This window comes from Cydia splendana, unplaced genomic scaffold (assembly GCF_910591565.1).
Source record: "Cydia splendana unplaced genomic scaffold, ilCydSple1.2 scaffold_66_ctg1, whole genome shotgun sequence".
NCBI lineage: Eukaryota > Metazoa > Arthropoda > Insecta > Lepidoptera > Tortricidae > Cydia > Cydia splendana.
In genome coordinates this window covers 155,700-162,523 of record NW_026946897.1, presented here as the reverse complement: position 1 = coordinate 162,523, position 6,824 = coordinate 155,700, and the positions used below count along the sequence as shown (strand labels likewise).

Genomic DNA, 6,824 nt, shown 5'->3' with positions numbered 1-6,824 from the left:
GGGTCTTGCTATTCTGGTCTTTTTAATTGCAAGAAAGTATGGTCGAGTTTGGTATCAAATGAAAGTGCTCGGTTTACACATTTATAATATTGTTTTTTTAATTTAACATTTTAAAATAATTAGCAAGATAAAAAGCGGCTAAGTGCGAGTCGGACTCGCCCATGAAGGGTTCCGTAGCAGCAAGTAACATAATAAAATTGCGGTTTACGATTTATGACGTATTAAAAAAAAACTACTTACTAGATCTCGTTCAAACCAATTTTCGATGGAAGTTTGCATGGTATTTATCATTCTCTTATTTTAGAAGTTACAGGGGGGGGGGGACGACGACGACACACATTTTACGACGTTGGAAGTGTCTCTCGCGCACACTATTTAGTTTAGAAAAAAATTATATTAGAAACCTCAATATCATTTTTGAAGACCTATCCATCGATACCCCACACGTATGGGTTTGATAAAAAAATTTTTTTGAGTTTCAGTTCTAAGTATGAGAAACCCCCAAAATGTATTGTTTTTTTTTCTATTTTTGTGTGAAAATCTTAATGCGGTTCACAGAATACATCTACTTGCCAAGTTTCAACAGTATAGTTCTTATTGTTTCGGAAAAAAGTGGCTGTGACATACGGACGGACAGACAGACAGACATGACGAATCCATAAGGGTTCCGTTTTTTGCCATTTGGCTACGGAACCCTAAAAACGAAATAAAATTACTCAATGTCAAAATACTTTTGATCGTTCTTATCCCAGACATAAATACACTTTTTGTCTGAAACTGTATAATCACTGTAAAAGGTATACACCCACTTGCCAGAATTTCATTTGCCATAATTTCATTTGCCATAATAGTCAACAGTGTAGTGTGTGCTACGCCTTACCCTCACACGTAACATAGCCTAGACTATATAAGCTCGTACCCATGTTATTCTAGACATTATAGACGGTGTACTGCCATCTCGCCGAAATATTTTTCGCCTAATTTCACTTCCCAACCAACTTATTGCAGTACTTTTAGTTGGCAAACCAATGCTTAGCATATTATTATTTAGCATAATTTTTATTTCAACACAATTTTATTTAGCAGATGTTCATTTTACCACGATTTATTTAGAAAAATAGTTACTAAGCAATTGTTTTATTATACCTAACTATTTATTGTTAAATAACGTTTGCCCAAATTGAAATTTCGCATACTTATTATTGGATCACAACTATATTTAGCATTTTTTTTATGACCCGTAAAACGAAACTGCTCCCAGAGATAGGTAGGTTATGGTTATTTTTTTTAAGACCCTAAAAACTAAATTGCTCCCAGAGATAGGTAGGTTATGGTTATTTTTTTTTATGACCCGTAAAACGAAACTGCTCCCAGAGATAGGTAGGTTAGGGTTATTTTTTTTTGACGACCCTAAATACGAAACTGCTCCCAGAGATAGGTCGGTTAGGGTTATTTTTTTTGGCGACCCTAAAAACGAATCTGCTCCCAGAGATAGGTAGGTTAGGGTTATTTTTTTTTTGATGACCCTAAAAACGAATCTGCTCCCAGAGATAGGTAGGTTAGGGTTATTTTTTTTTGGTGACCCTAAAAACGAATCTGCTCCCAGAGATAGGTAGGTTATTCACAATATTAGGCGAAAAATAATTTATGCCTATCAATACATTCGACATAACAATAAAAGACATTTTGAAACATGACCAACTAAATATTTTGCCATACAATAATATTGTAAATAATCATTTGCGACATGTTATATATGCGAAACATTGGTCTGCCGTCTGATAGTTTTGCCAAATGATACTATGGGAAAAATAGTTTGGGTAGTGATAATTTGCCATACAATTTTCGGCCACATATTAGTAAACCATTATAGACCTATACTCCAACCAAATAGTTTCATTTAACGTCCAACACTACATGGCGACCCTGCCAGTGCGGCCTTGCGCTACACTGGCGGCGCGCCGCGCCAGCCAGTACACGTCGGGAAGAAAAGTAATAATATAAGTGATATAAAGGACATAATTATGTGAAAAATACTATAAGTAATAAAAAATTTAACATTCACAGTGAATGAGTTTGGCGGACTGCTAGAACTTTATTTTGTTATTGGTGTTATTAAAATTAGTGACTAAAGGACGCATTAAATAATATGAAGAAAAAAGTGATGACTATGTACTTAAATCAAAACATGTGAAAAAGTAAACAACTATTAGTGACTGAAAATAGTGAACATTTCTAACTAGTGAAAATATTGACGAGAACAACGTGACTTAAAATGGACAAAAAACAACCATTAAAAAAAGCGGGAAGCGTTAACGATGGCTGCAGCAGGGAGTTGATGGTGTCCTTGGCCTAGGGTGGCGCCAGGAGGACCAGAGACGCGTTTGATAGGTGTTGATTGGTAGATTGGTTGCGCCGTGTGAAAACAATAAAGTGACATTATGAAGTTTAGTGCCTTGCCGTGCTAAAGGGACATTTTATTACCTATTTTATTTGCTAATTCCTTTTTTTCCAGTAGTTAGTATCAATTGTTTTTTAACCTTGTGTTCGATTTTATACTCGTATTATATCAGAAGTTCGTAATGTCCGTATGTTAGTTTTTTTTTATGTCACGATAGGATAAATAACTGTTGTGGTAAGTAAGTAGGTATAACAAGCCGTATGATGACGAAACAATAATATATGTGCTTAAAAGATTGGTCTAGAATTATTCTAAAACAGAATTTAACTATGAATCTATATTTCATTACAGACTTGTTCATTTTAATTATATACAAATATAAGTATTGCATTTAATTTTATTCAATTTCATATTATAGTTAGAGACGTGACATACTTTTATCCCTTACAAATATGGCACGAGGCGGTGGCGCGTGCATTCCTTATAGAGAATGGCATGCGTCGTCTGTCATTACATCTCAAATTTCGTAGTCTTTCGTTTTCAGATTTAAAAATATAATAGTATGTCACAATAATAATATGTTCCGACTTTTAACCATATAAGCTCGTACCCATGTTATTCTAGACATTATATACCTATACTCCAACCAAATAGTTTCATTTAACGTCCAACACTACAACAGCCATTATATTGTTTCCCGTAATTACATATGCAATACTTATTGTTTACTATATTAGTCACGTGCCAGAAACTTTGTTTCCCATAAAATCAATTTCAATAATATCATTTGTCATCATCATTGTAAGCCATAATTATCACTAGCCATAGTATAATTTTTTTACAGAAACCAAATGCTACTAGAAAAATGGGTTAGGTTAGGTTTGAACTGCGACCCTTACAGAAAAATAATGCTACTGGAAAAGTGGGTTAGGTTAGGTTTGAACTGCGACCCTTACAGAAAAGAAATGCTACTGAAAAAGTGGGTTAGGTTAGGTTTGAACTGCGACCCTTACAAAAAAGAAATGCTACTGGAAAAGTGGGTTAGCTTAGGTTTGAACTGCGACCCTTACAGAAAAAAAATGCTATCAGAAAAGTGAGTTAGGTTAGGTTTGAATTGCGACCCTTACAGAAATCAAATGCTACTAGAAAAATGGGTTAGGTTAGGTTTGAACTGCGACCCTTACAGAAAAGAAATACTACTGGAAAAGTGGGTAAGGTGAGGTTAAATATTCTATTAAATAATATTATTACAATTAATAATATGGACAACAACACGTATGGCACTCGTACGTTCTGGAATCTAATAATCGGGTAAACAAAGAGTATGTCACATCATTTTTATGGTAAACAAACAATTCGGGCAAATGAAATTCGGGCAACTAAAATTCGGGCAAATAAAATTCGGGCATATGAATATTATTTTATATAATGTTCGGACAAACAATAGACAACCACTGTAAAATAATGCCTATTGTGCAATCCAAGATGGCAGCCATGCACTATGTCATAAAAGTCGTCATGGATGTCGTTTTGTAGGTTTTAGGGGGCCCCGATTTCGAAAATGATGACCATTTTGGATTCCAAAATGGCGGCCATGCACTATGTCATAAAAGTCGACATGGATATCGTTTTATAGGTTTTAGGGAGTGCGGATTTCGAAAATGATGACAATTTTGGAATCCAAGATGGCGGCTATGCACTATGACATAAAAGTCGTCATGGATGTTGTTTTATAGCTTTACGGGGGCCCCGATTTCGAAAATGATGACCATTTTGGAATCTAAAATAGCGGCAATGAAGTATGTCATAAAAGTCGTCATGGGTTGTCTATTGTTTGTCCGAAAATTATATAAAATAATACTCATATGCCCGAATTTTATTTTCCCGAATTTCATTTGCCCGAATTGTTTGTTTACCATAAAAATGATGTGACATACTCTTTGTTTACCCGATTATTAGATTCCAGAACGTACGAGTGCCATACGTGTTGTTGTCCATATTATTAATTGTAATAATATTATTTAATAGAATATTTAAACCTCACCTAACCCACTTTTCCAGTAGTATTTCTTTTCTGTAAGGGTCGCAGTTCAAACCTAACCTAACCCATTTTTCTAGTAGCATTTGGTTTCTGTAAGGGTCGCAATTCAAACCTAACCTAACCCACTTTTCTGATAGCATTTCTTTTCTGTAAGGGTCGCAGTTCAAACCTAACCTAACCTACTTTTCTAGTAGCATTTATTTTCTGTGTGGGGTGCAGTTCAAACCTAACCTAACCCACTTTTCCAATAGCATTTCTTTTCTGTAAGGGTCGCAGTTCAAACCTAACCTAACCCACTTTTCCAGTAGCATTACTTTTCTGTAAGGGTCGCAGTTCAAACCTAACCTAACCTACTTTTCTAGTAGCATTTATTTTCTGTGTGGGGTGCAGTTCAAACCTAACCTAACCCACTTTTCCAGTAGTATTTCTTTTCTGTAAGGGTCGCAGTTCAAACCTAACCTAACCCATTTTTCTAGTAGCATTTGGTTTCTGTAAGGGTCGCAATTCAAACCTAACCTAACCCACTTTTCTGATAGCATTTCTTTTCTGTAAGGGTCGCAGTTCAAACCTAACCTAACCTACTTTTCTAGTAGCATTTATTTTCTGTGTGGGGTGCAGTTCAAACCTAACCTAACCCACTTTTCCAATAGCATTTCTTTTCTGTAAGGGTCGCAGTTCAAACCTAACCTAACCCACTTTTCCAGTAGCATTACTTTTCTGTAAGGGTCGCAGTTCAAACCTAACCTAACCTACTTTTCTAGTAGCATTTATTTTCTGTGTGGGGTGCAGTTCAAACCTAACCTAACCCACTTTTCCAGTAGTATTTCTTTTCTGTAAGGGTCGCAGTTCAAACCTAACCTAACCCATTTTTCTAGTAGCATTTGGTTTCTGTAAGGGTCGCAGTTCAAACCTAACCTAACCCACTTTTCCAGTAGCATTACTTTTCTGTAAGGGTCGCAGTTCAAACCTAACCTAACCTACTTTTCTAGTAGCATTTATTTTCTGTGTGGGGTGCAGTTCAAACCTAACCTAACCCACTTTTCCAATAGCATTTCTTTTCTGTAAGGGTCGCAGTTCAAACCTTTTTTTTTTTTTTTTTTTTTTTTTGACGCAGGGGAAATGCATTTATGCATCCACCCCGGGCTGGAGAGGCCCATTGTGGGGGTGGTATGTGGGACTCGCTCCTCCCGTAACTCCCTCTGCTAATCAGAGGGAGGGGAGGAGAATACCCACTAAAACCCCTGCGGCGTTACCCTCTCTGCCGTTATAGGGGAGCACCGTGAGGTCACTAATATTCTACCACGATGCTCCCCCGGCCGCCCCGGCTGTTCACCGGGGGCACCCTCAGATTGGAGGAGGAGGGATTGTGTAACGCTACAACCCCTCCTCGAGCGTGTAGAGCTTTATTTACGGGTCCCCAGCCCGCAGCTCTACTGGGGAATCAAGGCATTGACGAATTGCCGCCGCCTGACTCCCCTCCGTCTTTGTCGTAGCGGATGCGCATCGGCTCTGTCCTCGCGCGCCCGCTCCGCTTCTTCCTTCTTTCTCATTACTTTTTCGGAAAAGTTATGGAACGCCGCCCAGGATCTCTCGCTGACTAGGATTCTTGCTACTATATTGTGCAGCGAGAGATCATCCACGTTCAGGGCCATTTCCAGCTCCCATCTCTCAGGAGCCCAGGTTGGGCATTCCACCATCGTGTGATAAGCAGTGTCATCATCGTACCCGCAATGGTGACAAACCGGCGAAGGTTCCCTCCTTATTGTGTACAGGTAATGACCGAAGCAGCCGTGTCCAGTCATTACCTGCACTTGTCTATACGTAAGAGTACCACTTTTTCGGTCTAGCCAGCTGTCAAAAGATGTGAGGAGCGCCGCTATGGTATACGTACCATAGGGCTCGTCCTCCAGCTGGCTTTTCCAACGATCCCTCGCTCTCTTCTTTTCCGCATCAAGCCGAGCCTCCAACTCCCTGGGAGCCAGACGCTCATCGGCGATGCGTAACTCCGTCCGCTGGTTGTACCTCTCGGCCAGGAGTCGGGCGTCAAGCTCCCACGGTATGGTGCCGGCGAGGGCGCAAGCGGCTGCGTGCCCTATTGTCTTGTACCCTCTTATGATGCGTTGCGCAATCACTCTCTGCGGCCTTCGGAGGAGGGCCCTCGTTTTGCTGTTAAGCCTCCCGGCCCATATAGGTGCCCCGTATAGTGCCATGCTGCGAACGACGTTCGCATATAGGCGTCGGCATGGAGCTTGGGGGCCTCCTACATTGGGCAATAGACGGCTCAGCGCCGAGGCGGCACCAACGAGCCGAGGAACCAGGTTGGCAAAATGTTCCTCGAACTCCCACTTGCTATCCAAGACTAGGCCCAAGTATTTGATGTGG

At 39.6% G+C, this 6,824-nt stretch overlaps 1 long non-coding RNA gene across 1 annotated transcript in view; it reads right to left on the bottom strand.

The window, feature by feature from the left end:
* Nucleotides 1-349: 349 nt before the first annotated feature.
* The window catches only part of LOC134805821 (uncharacterized), an 89,927-nt gene continuing 83,452 nt past the window's right edge, over nucleotides 350-6,824 (bottom strand). Inside the window, exon 2 of the long non-coding RNA XR_010146400.1 lies at nucleotides 350-685. This is a non-coding gene — a long non-coding RNA (uncharacterized LOC134805821). The remainder of the gene's footprint in view (nucleotides 686-6,824) is intronic.